General features: G+C 44.4%; 1 long non-coding RNA gene across 2 annotated transcripts in view; it reads left to right on the top strand.

Moving 5' to 3' along the window:
* Positions 1-1636: 1636 nt before the first annotated feature.
* Positions 1637-16517, top strand: part of LOC132473429 (uncharacterized) — a 36582-nt gene continuing 21701 nt past the window's right edge. The window contains exon 1 of one of the 2 annotated variants that reach the window (XR_009529379.1): positions 1637-2359. This is a non-coding gene — a long non-coding RNA (uncharacterized LOC132473429). Of the gene's footprint in view, positions 2360-11189; positions 15064-16517 lie in introns of those variants that run through there. The other variant, XR_009529378.1, reaches the window with a different exon arrangement.

The raw sequence follows: 16517 nt of genomic DNA, 5'->3' as shown, positions 1-16517 counted from the left end.
TCTCGTGAGCTAGATGGATGTGGATGATGCCAAGCTTCATATGCAGATTACAGAATATTCTCCATTGGAAAATCCTTGTGGCTTGGTTAACTATGAAGATTTCAAGACTCAACAGAAGCAGAAAGAGATAAGACAAGAGCAGAAATGAGCCTCACCTATAATGCATGAGTGTATGTTTGTCCAAGCTGGACAGCTCGACCGGACTTTGACTTGACTTTGATTCGTCAAAATGACCTCAGAATGTTTTTAAGATTCGAAATCTGGGAATAAGGCAACACGCAACAACCTAGCGACAAAGGAGATGCACACAAAGGGGGAAAGAAAATACAACAAGTTAAGCGATCAAGGTGCAAAGGACCTTGAAAAGCACGTTTAACACCTGCATTCGAATCACCGCGGACAACGTATAAATAGACAGAACCCATATAGACAGAGGAGAGAGGGCAGCAGGGCTCCTTGCACGGGCCCGAACTCCCCTGGTGAATTAGTAACGATGTAGGCCATCCACACCCCTCTTTCAGCAGCAAATAATAAAGAAATATAAAATTGACATTCCTCCCATGAGAGCACTCTGCTCCAAATTAATTGGTATGGGAGGATAAATTAGTAAGGGCCCAATATTACAGGGAACCCACGGGGCCGCCAAAATAGGCTTACTCACAGTGGGATACACCCTGACCGCGGCCGAGCGGGAGGGAAGGAGGGAGGGAGAGAGGGAGGCGCAGGGAGCGGGAGGGAGAGATACCAGAGAGTTAAGGGAGCAGGAATAAAAGGCAGACTTTGTGAACTCCCTAAATTGAGATCATGTTCCTCGGGTTAATTGTCTCACCGAGATAGAAATAATAAACGCATAATAACCTTAATTTCTTCACTGTGTGTGTGTGTGAGTGTGTGTGTGTATGTGTGTGTGTGTGTGTGTGTGTGTGTGTGTGTGTGTGTGTGTGTGTGTGTGTGTGTGTGTGTGTGTGTGTGTGTGTGTGTGTGTGTGTGTGTGTGTGTGTGTGTGTGTGTGTTTGTGTGTGTATGTGTGTGCAGAAATGCATTCAAGTTTCTAAACAAAACTGCAGGCTTCAATTAGTTTAGGAAAGGAAAAGCCTGCTGTCTGTTCCTCCTCCCCCCTTAAACCTGACGATTTGCTCATTATTAAGGAGACGGACCAGAAAACTTTGTAGCCAAAGGACTTGATTCGGTGTTCTGCATTGGCTTCATTGCAGACTCAAATACCAAGCAGGCAATAAATCGTGTAACGTATTGTTGTTTTCTCAGGGCTCATTCCCATGATGAAGAAGTGGAATCTCCACGGGTAAATATAAAATGATACGGCATCTATTCTGGAACAGGGTTTGAGATTAAGCGTTTATTGGAAGAGCATGGCCTTCTTACATCTCCACAAGGCTGGATCCGGCCCCCCTCGGGACACGGCAGGCTCCCATTTGTTCCAGTTTTCTTTCGCTTCTATTTTTAGATAAGCAAATTGAAGTAGCGAAGGGATCGGGGTCAAAGTGCAAATATTTTGCTCACAGTCTGGAATTCCAACATAATTTTTTCCATTACCCAGAGCACATTCGAAGGAGGGGGAGGGGTTGCCCAGTGGGTAGGGCTCCTTTATCAGCAAACAGCCCCCTTGAACCCCCCCCCCCCCTCCCCACACACACACACACACACACACACACACACACACACACACACACACACACACACACACACACACACACACACACACACACACTCCTAACAACACAAACACACGAAAACAAACCTCCTGGCTCCTACCTCCAACGGTACCTTCCCTGTGGGATATCCTGTCTCTACCCCCACCACCCCTCCCTTGCTCCACACACACACATTCACACAAACACACACACACACACACGCGCGCACACGCACGCACGCTGACAGACACACATAAACACACAAACACACACACGCACGCACGCACGCACGCACGCACGCACGCACGCACGCACGCACGCACGCCACATTGAACACATTACCTGTGATGTTATCTCCCCCTGCCACAGTCCTTGGAGCAAGTTTTTTTCCCATGCTATTTTTAGATCCATTTTCTAGGCTCTATTTCGGTCTTCCAGGGTGGCGGCTTCAGGGGCGGGCCGTACTCCGTCAGGGCAGGGGTCACCTCAGAGGTCCCATCACAGAGAGACACGTCTATGGATGGTGTGATGAGGGGGAGAAGTCATTCTGGGATTCTCCATTGGACATGAGTTATATGCTAATGTGATGATGCTAATGTGATGCCCTCGTTAGCATGGAGGGCATCACATCGCTCGGGTAAGGGTGCATTCGCCATCCCAAGGTCGTCCGCTCATCTCTAAACCGAGTCATCTATATGCCTGTCCAGGTATTTCCTTTATGGGTGCTGATATTATTCTCTTCTCTTCTTTTTCCTGTTGCTGTCTTTCTTTCTTTCTTTCTTTCTTTCTTTCTTTCTTTCTTTCTTTCTTTCTTTCTTTCTTTCTTTCTTTACTCCTTTCTTTCTTTACTCCAGTATTCTATGAATGCCATGTTGTCATATGCTTTTCGTCATGTCATAATAAACAATCAGTCAGAAGACCATTCTTGATGTGTCTGCTCACTTCACAACCATACAATCTACCCCTCTCTACAGGGCGACAGCTGTGTGTGTAACACCCAGTGGATGCTATTTCGTTATTTTTCCTATGCGTAATCATTTGATTATTTAATATTCAAACGGCTGAGGAGTAGCCGTCGTTACATTCAACACCTCTTAATCACACACTCCCACTCACAAACGCACTGTTTAACATCAGCTCAACTACTCTCCCTCTAATACGCTTGTACAGCCACACACATGCGCGCACGCACACACACACACACACACACACACACACACACGCACACACATTTGCACGCAACATACACACACGCACAAACAGACCCACCCACCCACGCTCTAGACTTTCTTCCACTGATGCCAGACACAGCTGTGAGCACTTTGAATAACTTGTGTAGGCCGTAATCTCTCAGCTCACTTCAAAGTCTCTCGCAAGTCCTTTCAATGTGTAACCGACCCTTGACTCTTTATATATATGTTTTATAATGCACCCTCTCTGAGCTGATACGTCAATCATTGAGTTGAGTGATTGCATGGGCGTTGCTGGGTGTGGATTTGTAGAACCATTTGTGCCAAAGGTCCCGCTGTGATTGTGCAGTTATGTCTGTACTTTGCAACATGTTTGGGGTGACAACAGTTGGACTGGAGTTGAACTCAGAGTAGTTACAAACCAATACTATTGTATTATGTTTCTGGTGGCAGTAAACCATGACCTGACCGTATAGCCTATGAGATATTCTTTATTTTGCAATTCTCCAGACACATTATCCGATGCATGTTATTAGTAAAGAATATATCTTTAAATCATTATAAAAAATGAACTAGGTTCATCAATAAACTAGGGTTGTTTAGGTTGTGTTTATTGTATTTAACTAGGTTGTATTTAACATTTAGATATAATTAGCCTACAACGAGTATGATTTAATAATAACATGAACGGTAGTGAGACAACATCATTGGAACGCATTTTATTCTCTCAATTCTCTTTTTCACCAGATAATGTGGAAATAGCTAAGAAACATTGAGAAATGGTTAGAAAACAGCGCGCGGAGTTTTTCGGTGCGTTGCCTTTTTAAGAGCAGAGCTCCGTCGCTGATGACGTCAGGACACTGTGCTGCTCTCCAAACAATCAAGGCGATGGTCCTGTCGGCACAGTCGTGCTTTGGAGGGAGACTTTTTCACAGCGAAAGCCAGGGAAACATTACAACCCCTGAAATGTACCAGAGCCCACCGGTCGCGGTGGATTAAAACGGAAACTTTTACGATGGCCCTGAACGTGAAAAAGTAATCAAAACAGCATCATCCACGCAGCGGACGTTCAAGCCAGCGAGGAACGTTAGATGCACGCGCACTGCTAATATGAGCGAACCGAGCCGCCGTCTCAACCCTTGCTGCACTGACACGTTTTTACTGTTTTAACCAGTTGGAGCAGGACATTGGCCGGCTTTTATCTGTTTACTATCATTTTACACTCAGACTAAGCTACGAGTACGACCTACAGGACCAACCATGGCAGGCAAGCTGACTGCACAAGGCACGGGAATACTGCTCGTGACAGCCAACGTCGGCTCCCTCTTTGAAGATGTAAGTTGCTTGTGCAATGTGTTGATGATCCCGGTGCGGTGGTTTCGTACGCGAGATGTGAACGTTGAACCGGCTTATCCCGGTTATTGCAGTGTTGTTGCCGTGTTCTCTATGTGTCGTGATCTTAACGTGTATCAAAGATCGTGGTGTTGCGAAGACGCATACGATGTATGGTTTGTATCGCTTGACACCTTCGACACGTTACTGCAAGATCTCAAAGCATGCCCCCCCCACATCACCATGCAAATACACATGTGGTGTGCTTTTTATTCACATATCCGTGGTCGTTGTGCTTTGAGCGCGATACGAATGCCGCAAAGCGATCTTAAGTGTTTGTTGTCATTGCCTACGTTTTTTTTTTATCATCATGAATTTAAATGATGTTTGGTGGACACACTGCTTACAGCAACGTAGGCTCGGCGTTGGCCATCATAGTGGCACTAATCACATTTGGAAATGAATACAGACACATTTTATGAATGAGATTGTCAAACCTTTGCTTGGCTCTACAGTCTCTTTGCAGTCTTCTTGTTATTAGGGATTGCCAGTTATAACAAAGGTTGCATGGTTGCCGGATTTGATCCAACAATGTGTCCGTTTCAGTGTTGTGTCAACAGTCAAGAGAGCCCTATTCCCTCTCCCCACCCTGACACTTCACCACCTCCGCCCCCGTCTAGTGTGAACTGCTGGCCCCTAAACGCGGCATCACAGCAGTTTCCCCTTCCCCTGTGTAGTAAACCTATTAATAGCTCCTCTGTCATGAATGCCGAGCTCCGGCTTGTCTTCTGGATCGTATTCCCCTCCGCATTTATATTCCCGAGACCAAATATACGGGGGGCTCAAAGTAGTCTAGTTGCTAAGAGCAGGCAAGAGGCTCATCTACAGAACTTTTTCTGTGTGCGTGTGTCTATTTGGGGTTGATGATGATGTACTTGAGAGTTGAATGAAATCTTTGTGGATCGCTATTGTTGCTTTTCACATGATAAGAGCAGCTGTCGTCCGGCTGTCACAAGATTCTGTGTAACTACGGTGTCATGAGTCTACTTTCACCACATAATTGTTGTTCAAGTGTAGACATGCATGGGAGAAATTAGATAGTGACTTTCTGCTCATGGTTGTTGAAGTAAACTTTCTCACTGACTCAAACTCCGATCCAACTTAACGTTTCTATTCTTGCAGCATGTTGCTTTCCATTCCTATAACCCCCCCCCCCCCCTCCCCCCCAAAGGCTGTAAGCTGGGAGGGTAGTACGGTTGGCTGATCAATAGGGGGAGCTCAGCTGTAAAGTCGGTACCATCAGTCCAGCGGGGGGTGCCTTCTGGCCAGACAGCCTCAGTGCCTACTCCTATGGATCTCATTCTAACACCCAGTTGTTGTTACATCTGCTCTGTTTGGAGCTCATCTGACACCGATTCACTGACACCGATTCATTCCCACCATACCAGGCCTTGTTTTTTTTTTTTACATTTATATACAACTGATGGCCTCTCAGAGGCTGAACCAGTCTAATATACCCTTATAGGATGAGAGGGAATTTAACTCCAAACAAATGGATCAGTGAGTGCATCAGCATCAACATCTCAGTCGGACATGCAACGCCCTAAGCAAGTACACAAACGCATAAGCAAGCACAAAGTGAAAGAATGATGTACAGCACAGCAGTAAAGGTAACCGCTTCTTTTTCCAACAAGCTTGGCGGTCACAGTGTGATAAACTCATGACAAGTTTCTAATGTGAAACGTGTGAAAATGTGTCATTAGATTGATCCATGTATGAGTCCTAACCTTTTGTGCTGACAGCAAATGCTGTTTTAATAAAAGTATCTCATCTTTTATTTGGCCTTTCACCTTTGTGTATGTTAACATACCAAAAAAATCTAAACAAATATCTGTGCATCGCATTTCTTGTACTTGACCCCAAGCAATGATGGCTCTAGTGTGGCCTAGGAATGTTTTATTCAGGTTCTAACAACCAGGCCTGTTCTCTCCGCATCAAAAGCATATTTTCAAATACATTTAATCTACATTTGTCTTTATTGGCCTTCATGACTGTTTGCTTTTCATGGTTTTATTTATTATTTGTTCAGGCTGCCGTACTGGAAACAGTTTTGGGTAAACAAACAAATTCAGTTTTTTTATATTTCTTGCTTGTCTATATTTTTGCTGTTCTAAAGTGATGCTATGCGCTAATTGACAGTTGTATAGTAGATGAGTGAACTGAACATGTTGTACTCTAGGGTTATGGGTCGTAGGGCAAGTATGAAGCTAGAATGATGATGCTTAGTCATATATTGTCTTTGATGCAGAAGACCTAAATTGCTGTGTCTTTTTATTGTACTTGAAATGTGTAATAATAATAATAATAAGTCTGTTATTGATAATAGTAAGTCTGTTCATTGGCAACATTGCCACTGCCCATATCTTAAGTCTATAGATGGGTATGGTCCCTTCTATGTCTCGCGCCCCACCTCTGATGATTACAATTTCTCCACCTCCCCATAGCGCTACCTTTTATCTTCCTCATCCTCTCTTCCTCCCTCCTCTTCTCGTGATTACCCCTCCCTCTTGTCTCCCTCGTGATGGCTATCTAGCGCAGGCCACCACATGTACGCTCTTCTAACAAGATTCGATCAAAACCCCAGTGAGCCGACACATTAAACACTGCCAAAATAGATCAAAACGCAGGAGAAGCCCAAAAAACCCTCTCCACCCAGAGCGGCCTGAAGTCAGGTCCCTGTGTGCACTGCGATGCTCGGAATATTATGCACCTCCCAAAGGGCTCCCAAGTAGCTGAGCACATGACCAGCTGAAAGCCTGTCCATGTGAGGCCCCGAATAATGACAAGGGCCCTCTTAAGTGGCCCAGAAGCCACGGCCCTGCTCATGGTTTCTCATCCGGGTAGATGAGGACACGTCCTGTCGTCAAGAGCATCTTTTCATAGACTGCTGACGCCAAGGCAGATTTTTAAGGGTCGGTAAATAATGAAACGGAACATCCTTGGGAGTGTTTGTGGTGTTGGTTTCTGATCTGAGCGCTGTGTTGCATGTCACTTGAGTCCTGCTGCTGTTGGGTGGAGTGCGTTGTGTGATCCGGGGGCTGATGTTTCCTGAGTGTCTGTGTGTGTGGCCGTGAGTGTTGAGACCATATGGCTGAGACGAGTGATCCTAGCTGGCTGAGACGAGTGATCCTAGCTGGCTGAGACGAGGGTTCCTAGCAGGCTCTACACCAGTGCCGAGACCTCCTTTATGAACTGTCTAGTGTCAGACTGAATTCATTTTGTTTGGGGGGTTTGTGGAATCAGCAGCAGGTTTAAGCTTAACCTAAACCACCTGCAGTATGAGACCTTTTCACTGCAGTCATCACCGTATAGTTCAGAAGGTTCTCGCCTTTCTCTCCACCAATCATCTTGATTAGGAGTTGGGAGAGAAAATGGAGGGGATTGGTTGAAAAATGTCTACAATTTAATTTTCCTGCATTTTATTGCCTTCTTTCTAGGGTCCCTCTGTCACTTCTGCTGGAGTCAACGTCCAGCATGTGGCTGCAGGAGTGGAAAAGTTTAGGAAAGAAGGATCAGATGATGCTATTTTGGTGTTCCCCGTGCCCGCCCCTCCCTCGCCCCCTCAGCAAAGCCAAAGCAGAATTTCAAAGAAGAGAAAAAAAAAAAAAGACTAGTGATGAATTAAGTATCAGCTCTCGACCCCAATTGAACAGAACACAGCACCCTGTGCCAGTGCCCTCTCCATGCCCCACCTCTCTCTGCTACCCTACAAAAAGGTACCCTTAGCATATTCACTGGCTTAGATATCGACTCCCCTAACTAAAGTTGCATAACCTAGTATTGAAAACGGAACCCTGTCGGCCCATCAATCCTGCCACAACAATAGATCCCTCTCGGCCTGTGCCTCAACATGGAAACGTATGGAACTGATGGAGAAATATTCATCATGTAGTAAACACTTTAGTGGTGTTGGCCATCAGTCTCCACCAAGAGGTTGATTTATTGATTCTCCGAGCCAAGGACGTACGAGTGAGCTTGTTATGTGAATGCTGCGGCTCGACATGAATAGATCAACATTAAAATGGTGTGTAGCATGCATCAGTGCCAGTGAAGGCCATATGCAACAACTCTGTCTCAACATTCAACATGATGGTTCTGCTTTAAACGTCAGCTCAATTTACGTTTGGCAAATTAATACTCTGCATGCAGTATACAATCTTGGGCTGAATGTTAATCAAACAGGCAAAATTCAACCAGATGCCGGAAAATAGTAGTAGTATTATTAGTAGTATTGATTGTTACATTACTCACTCTTTCCCTTCTTTATCTAGACTTAAAAATCAAGTTGGAAATCTACAGACCTTGGTTAATTTTGTTTGTCAAATATGAAGTTTCATACAGTATAAGAATTAGTCCTTAAATGTTCCTGTTATATGCTGACTCGAAACTAATTGTACCTGATTTTGGCCATAGCCTGAAGGAACCTCTTGTTAACCAGGGAATCCCTGTTAAGTAGTGTGCTTTCTCAGTTCTCACCCTGAAAACCAGTTATTTTTGGATTCAACTGCACCAACAAATTAGGGTTAAGGCCCTCCAGGCACTGGCACATAGGAATGTAAAGTTGAACATCCAGCTCCTGACAATCAATATTAACTTTCATTTCAATCTTTTTGTAGGCCAGATGCAGACCTTTGACAAGCAAGGTAACTGGCTGGTAGGGATTAGGATGTAGTATGTTTTTACCTCCTGAAAATGACGCATGAAAGCATTTCGGAGTTTATGACGTTGTTTGGAAGAGTGGGGGATTTGCAATATTTTCCAAGCAAACGGCAAGACTAATTGGGCACAGGATACAAGTGGTGTGTGTGTGTGTGTGTGTCAGTTTTGGAACAAAGTCCTTGTTATAATTAAGGACGTTAATTTAAATCCACTATTTATCCATTCTCACAACATCCATTCACTCAGTAAAGGCTAAGGTAAGAAAAGGAGGATGCCGTGTGTGTGTGTGTGTGTGTGTGTGTGTGTGTGTGTGTGTGTGTGTGTGTGTGTGTGTGTGTGTGTGTGTGTGTGTGTGTGTGTGTGTGTGTGTGTGTGTGTGTGTGTGTGTGTGTGTGTGTGTGTGTGTGTGTGTGTGTGTGTGTTTCATCCAGCCATAAAGGCAATGAAGTAAGCACCCATGTCTGCCAACCCACACACCCCGCCCCCTTCGTTGCGGAGATTGCGGTGAGGGAGTTCCATCCAGTTCTTAAAGCCTGTAGCTCCTCACGCCTGTACCCTTGCTACCCTTTAGCACTCCTCTATCATGTCTGCACATGCTCGACAGACGTTGTAAGCCTTCTTGAGGAATTGTAGGGAATAGGTCTGGAGGTGAGGGGGTGGGGGTTGTGGTAGAGTAAAGGGATGCGGTGGGGGATGGGGTGGAGGCAATGGTTAGGTGGTGTAGGTGCGTAACTTTGCTCAATGGTTTGTGTTGGAGTTTGATTGTTTAAGGTGTGGGTTCATCTGCTTTTCATTGCATCAGACAAATAATGGTATGCGTTGGAATTCTTTGAAGCAGGGGGCGGGCGATATTGAGCTCTTGCTCTGTCGCCTGTCTTCTACGTTACACTGCTCCTCTTCTAGGGTCTGACCCGGAGTACAGCTTTGGCATTTTTATTAAACCTTGTCTGCCCTGTTTTTATTTTTTTTTTTACAATTTTTCCTAGACTAGTTTGTATGCCAAATATATTTATTTTGTGACTATTCCTCGAAACCCTCCGCTGGCCGTTTCAGAAGGCTGATGTTATTTATGTAACCCACATTTTTGTGTGGATGATGCAGCAGTGCAGTCTTTACATAACCAGACCCTTTCTACCAACCATATGCTCCTCTCACCCTTCCACACTTACTCCACCTGCAATGGCCACTCCTTCCCTACTGCATTTTCTCTCTACAAGTCCACACTAGCCCGACTCCTGGAATGTGACTACTGTTTCCCAATTATGAGATTGAATGTGAAGTCCTTTTATATCCGTCACAGACTTGCTAGTTGAGTCCAGGGGACGGGGGTTGTGTAGTTAGTCTATTAGTTAGTATAGTGGATATGTAAGAGAGTGTGACACTAATGGAATTGATAACGTGTGTTTGTGTGAGAGTGATCCATCTTATTGTTCCGATGCACATTTTCACTCACTTCTAACATCTCCCAAATAATGCCCTGAAGTGCATTGCAATTATCTGTTGTCGGTTGAACATCCCTCCTCTCCCTTTTGTCCAAAGGCTGAAATAGACGTGAGCGAGACTGTATATAGACTCTCTTTCTTGCTCTGCTCACCTGTTGATATGAGCCGACAAATTGTGTCGTACATGACAGGTTTTTTCCCAAATGTCACTGCAAAATCAAATTTACACAACAAATATTGTTTGGTTAACCAAGGCAGAAAATTAACTGCCCACTGTTTTGGTGACAGATTTCTTTCTTTTTCTATTCTCCACACAAATGCCGTCACTCGCTCTGGCTGTGAAAGACTGGTGAGTTAGAATTTCGTGCTGAGCAGTTTTGTTGTGATGGGCGTCCCTTTCTTCTGACTCATTGTTTCTTCTCAACACAGTGTGACTTTGCATCCAGAAGAATGTAGCAGCAGTTGTGGGATGAAGGTGACTGAGGTGATAATGAGGGAGATGATAGAGATGGTTTGATTTATAGGTGGCTGCAAGCCTTCATGGTGATGGCTCTTTATCTTGTTGGCAGCCCTCCACATGGGCCAAGTTCAGAGGCAGTCTGTCTGTCTGCGTCTCTGTCTCATAGTGAACAATGGAGTGTGTTTGTTAATTATGAACACATCCAGCCAATTCCCAGCAGCAGAGCTGTTGTTTTAGTATGCTGATTGTCTTTCTAGGCCCTGTGTGTGTGTGTGTGTGTGTGTGTGTGTGTGTGTGTGTGTGTGTGTGTGTGTGTGTGTGTGTGTGTGTGTGTGTGTGTGTGTGTGTGTGTGTGTGTGTGTGTGTGTGTGTGTGTGTGTGTGTGTGTACACAAAGTAGAGGATAAATGTTTGTTTAGAGGTTAGAAAACCCACTGAATTAGATTTTTAATTCACTCACTCACTGTGTTTGTGTAGAAGCGAGTTCTCTATTAAACCCAAGAGAATGAGATTACTTTATGACTATCATTACACCGGTCCTTTCCAAGTACAATACTGCAACCTTGTTACTCGTTATAACTTGTGCATCGTCAGAACCAAGTTGGAACAAATGTCGAATGTCGACAGGGAATTTAGAAATTCCCATGCAAATGCTATGAGAGTAAACCGATTGCTTATCTGAATAGACGTCAATAAAAGCCAGTTCAAGGCCTAAATGGAGTTTGGTACTATGCAATAAGACCGCAGACTGAGTAGGACTGATTGATATTTCATCAGTCCACACGATCATATTGTTATCATCCCAGTATTGTCTACTGTCGCCGGTACTAACATAAACGCTGGGAGGAAGACATTGCAACACAGTTACCAACAATTAGATTAAACAGGATCATATGACAATAAGAAGATATGACGCTAAGTTATGAGATATGACGTAAGACTTGTCACTGAGAGGTTTTGGTCGGAGCATAAGAATTGAGATTAGTTAGCGGAATTCATTTCCATGTAATTTGTGGTGAACACATTAAATGTAACATATAATCCCTCCTTATCTCACTGGCCTGACCCTTAACCTCTCCTGGTCCTGTCTGTGAGAGAAGAACCAGGAAGTTGGAGCCTGTCCAGTGGTTTAGGGCTTTATCTCCCTAGAACTCCTTGTGAGTTTATATTATCCTCTCGACGAAGCTAATATGAGAGAAATGCCCTCTGTGGAATATCTTTTCCCCCGGGCTCCATAACTCAAAGGGGCAGGACGCTTGGTTAACTACATTATTAGCATAGGCGCTTTCTTAACTGTGTTCAAGAGTGTGGGGGAAAAAAATATGGTTACTTCCTGGGGTTATTTTCGTCTTCTTGGCCCTGCTAAATAGTTCCATAACCCTCACAATCGTGCTGCTTGCTCAAGGCAGGATGGGAAGGACTCCGGCCCTCCACTAGACCTCGGAACAACAGAGCCTCATTCACTGAAGGGATGTAGTGGCGGCACCCCGGCCAGCGCTGTCGTAGCCGCTAATTAAAGCATGGGTAGCGTCCAGGTGTCCTAGGGCGTGTGCGTCGCGGTGGTAAAATCGAAACAATCCTGTTTACATAAATATGTGTATGTTGGTCACCCATTTTCGGGAGAGTCACGAGTCCCTGAGAATTGATAACTGAAAATGTCTGTGTGGTCGTTTAATAGGAAGCCGTATAGTGGTTAAGGTGTTTGACTCTCAGCTAAAAGGCTCTGGGTCCGATCCCCTACGTCCACATCTACCTATAGGCGTCCTTTACGGTGAAACCCTTGCTTCCTCCATAATAACTAGTATCTGAATTTGATTGTGCATATAGTTCCAATTATTTAAAGTAACAGAACGGTCAGACTCAAAAACAGTTACACAAAAGCAAACCTAACTAACACCCTTACTTCTGCTACTATAGTAGCATTTGAATCACAGTCCGGCCGACAGGTGGTTTTTCAACATGCGTCCTTCTATGTCGTGGAAACTCATTTCCATTACGTTTATGAATGGGTGTGTGCTGCATGCGTGCGTATTTCAATGACACACATAAAGCATGGCACACTTTGTGCGTGGAGGCATATATTTGCCCATGTAGCACCATGTGTGTGTGTGTGTGTGTGTGTGTGTGTGTGTGTGTGTGTGTGTGTGTGTGTGTGTGTGTGTGTGTGTGTGTGTGTGTGTGTGTGTGTGTGTGTGTGTGTGTGTGTGTGTGTGTGTGTGTGTGTGTGTGTGTGTTTTCCAAGGTGGAAACTTGCTGTGTTTGCATGGTGGCAAACAGGCATGCGATAATCCACCCCACGAACACACATCCTTTTTTTTTAAACAAACAAGTGCACCTTGCCGTTATTTTTATTTTGGAACATGTCCTATGTTGCGGTTTGGAGTTTGCTTCACTGAAAGACTGAGCTTCAAATGAATGGGCGAGAGGCCGCTTCACTGTGTGGAAATCCTAAATGGGCGTGCGTGGTAGAGGCGCAGGGTGGCAAGTGGTGTTCCGACTTGACTAAACAACTCTGTGCTTCCTTGTTCCCTGTAAGGGAGTCTTCTCATAAGAAAAGTAGTAGCCCCCCCCCCCCCCCCCCCCCTCTGACCAGTGCGGTTTCCGCGTAGTTCAACGTTGCATCATCGTTCACGGGTAACCCTTGCATGTTTGCACTCCTCCGGGTGGCTGACTTAATCAATCTCCCACTCATTAGCTCACTCTCTCTCTCAGATTTCTCTGCCCTGGCTATGTCGGTCACTTCTCGGGCAAGTACCAGTTGATCCTTTGGCTGAAGACTACCAGGAGTGGGCCTGGGTCGAGACGGTATAGCTGACATAGTTACCATCCCTGTTACTCCTCCCCTGGCAGGTGTTAGTTTAAGGAAGTTGTTACAGGTTTAATGGTATGTTTGGCTGAATACCTAAGGTATTATAACTTGGCCCAGAGTACTGTGAAAGCCCTACTGGCAGACTAGTTTTCCATGATGGTGTTCAAGTATTGCGGCATATAACTGCCAAATATTGCGAGCAAAAAACAACTGCACGCACACAACCAACACTTCCGTGCACACGGATGATGATTGCGAGAGCTTGTGATACGGGTGTTAATTATTTTTGGTACCAAGTGGGTTGAGCCAGCCATGGCCGTCATAACTATAAATGTGATTGATACCTGAAAAAAGATCTGATCAGTTTTTGCAGACCAAGAGCAAAGAGTTAGTCGGCACGGGGTGCGTGAGTCGGCTTCCCATTATGTGCCCCGCTCAATAAATGATTTTCTCCTTGCCTCACAGGCTATATACTTGCTCTCGCAAACAGATAAATACTGGGCGCGCTGACATTAAAAGTGCTTGTTTTAATCGTTTGTGTGCAGTACATGGATGTGTTCGTTGTGCATGCGCTCAAAGTCCTTTTTGCCATCGTTTTTTTTTTCATTTCTGGCAGTGATATGCTTCTAAGGTTTCCTGCTTGGCTTACTGCTTAGGAGCTCGCTGTCTGTGCGAGAAATGAAAAACATCTTCTACCTGTAATCAGGTTTTTAGTCTGTTATTTTGCCATGCACTTGCAATGGCCCCTGCCTGAGCATGTGATAAACCACAGGAAATGGCTGTAACTCATTTTTGGTTGTAAAACTGTCCCCTGTAACACTGTACAAGCCATACTCTACACTTTTCCAATCATTTGCTCCTTCCAGCCTGCTAAAAACTGGCTCAACAGGCTCATTAAATTGACAGAAACGCAGCAACAAGGGTTTTTATGAGGTCTTTGGCATCTGCTTTGTGTCCGTCAATGAAAAATATTATATTGTTACGATTCTCCGGTCCACAAATGGCATGGGGGAATCGATTTTAACTATAACCGTACCTATGCCATATATAGCAGAAGACACAATTTCAAATAATTTATATTATTTGAAATTAGAATGTATTTTTGAATTGGCTCAAATTCATGCCAATTGATATCGCTAACCATTCAAAAGCAGGCATGTGGCAATTAATGTGTTTTTGAAGGGTTCCTTGATGGGGCAAATGGGCTCCTCTTATCTGATTGGCTGCTAAAACGTATCATGTTATCTGATTGGTTGAAGACAGGGCCGGGAAGTGGCTGCCACTCTGATGAAAACTGCCCTCGATCTATAAGAGCCTGAAATCCCTCTGGTCAGCTCCACAGCCCTCCTACCTTACTTGCTCAGAGCTCTGATTCTCTTCCCCGGGCTCTTCCACCCGCACAGAGCACGACAACCCCGGACACGGCAGACACTCACCCAGAAGTCATCTAGGTACCCTCTGTATGTATATATTGACTATAGAAATGCAGCTGCACATTGAACAGCATTTTATTATTTATAGCAAAGTACGCATAGTTGCATACATGCCATCAAAAACCATATCTTAGTGGGCAGCGCCCCTTGGGATTTTCCCTTTAGCCCATCTTCACCCAAGGTCAAATAATGGTTTTGTTGACCTGTTGACCCAGGAAGGAAGAAGAAAGTAAGCTTTTTCGTTTTTTCAAGCGTTTCTCATTTAATGCATAGTTGTTCAGAGGCTGAGTGACATTGTCTGGCGCTTGTCCGCCAGTGTTAAGATGCAGGCCCTGGCACATGCGTTCAATTTTTCAATGTCTTTTTTTATTTATTCTTTGAAAGATCTTGAATAGTCAACAGATAATCATGCTGAATTATCGATGTGACGCAGTAAACTAAAGAAATGTGAACTATGAAACAAAGATTAAAACCGACTTGTGATGTATGTAAATGAATGGAAATTTAATTTGAGCACTTTTGTTTTGATAAAAAACAACATATATAATGCCATGTGACACAAAATATATTACATTCTCTTTTTCAACAGTTCACTGTTGTGTGTCACTTGATGTTACAATGTAGGCTCCCTGCAAACGCAATTAACTTTGTTACTTTTGAAGTAGGTGTAGCAGTCATGGGGAGTGCCCTAAGAAAATCAAACAAAGAGATACCACAGGAGGTTTTCCTCACCTCTTTTTCCTTCAAAAATGAAACTATTCCTTTTTAAAATGATCCATGAACCAAATAATTTAATTAAACTGCAACATAACAGTATGAGTTTGTCATTGCCCCTTGATCAATGACTTCAATAATTAACAGCTAATTACCGTTTAAGATTGACTGATTTGAAATTTAAGATTGACTCACCGATTAACGGTTGATTCAACTAATTGTATCCAAATAACATAAGGGCAATGCAACATTGTGGCAAAGGGTTGACCGTCTTAAAAAACAATATCCAACATTGTCTGTGGGTTTCACTTATTACAGTGGGTAAACAAAACGGGGAGAAGAACACTTTTTGTGCTGTTTTGGTTTTTGTTTAGCATCTGGAAAAGGAGATTAGACGGCACTTTGTCTCTCAATTCCTGTTTACGCCTCTTCTCCTGACGGCCTGCTCACACACCCTCATCCTGTGCCGTGTGTGTGTCTATGAGAATGTTTCCCATGTCCGAGCAGTCTCCTGCCATGTCTTTTCTGTGCCAGGGGGGTCACAGGAGTCAGACAGGCCCTCGCCTTTGGGGGTGGGCTGGGTCTGGGGGGGTTCAGATGATTGATGGGACCTGACCTATTAACCTGCGTTACCAACCATCTCCATCTGTAGAAACGATTCCACCTATTTCCAGAAGGCAAAGACCTTGGCTATGTTTGCAGAGGTATGAGCGAAATGATGGCAAAGAGGCTGCTCTGAAACACTTCTCCCACTTTGTTTTTGAGTC

Source organism: Gadus macrocephalus, chromosome 15, assembly GCF_031168955.1.
Source record: "Gadus macrocephalus chromosome 15, ASM3116895v1".
NCBI classification, from domain to species: domain Eukaryota; kingdom Metazoa; phylum Chordata; class Actinopteri; order Gadiformes; family Gadidae; genus Gadus; species Gadus macrocephalus.
Note: the sequence above shows the minus strand (reverse complement) of the source record. Positions and strands in the feature narration are given on the sequence as shown.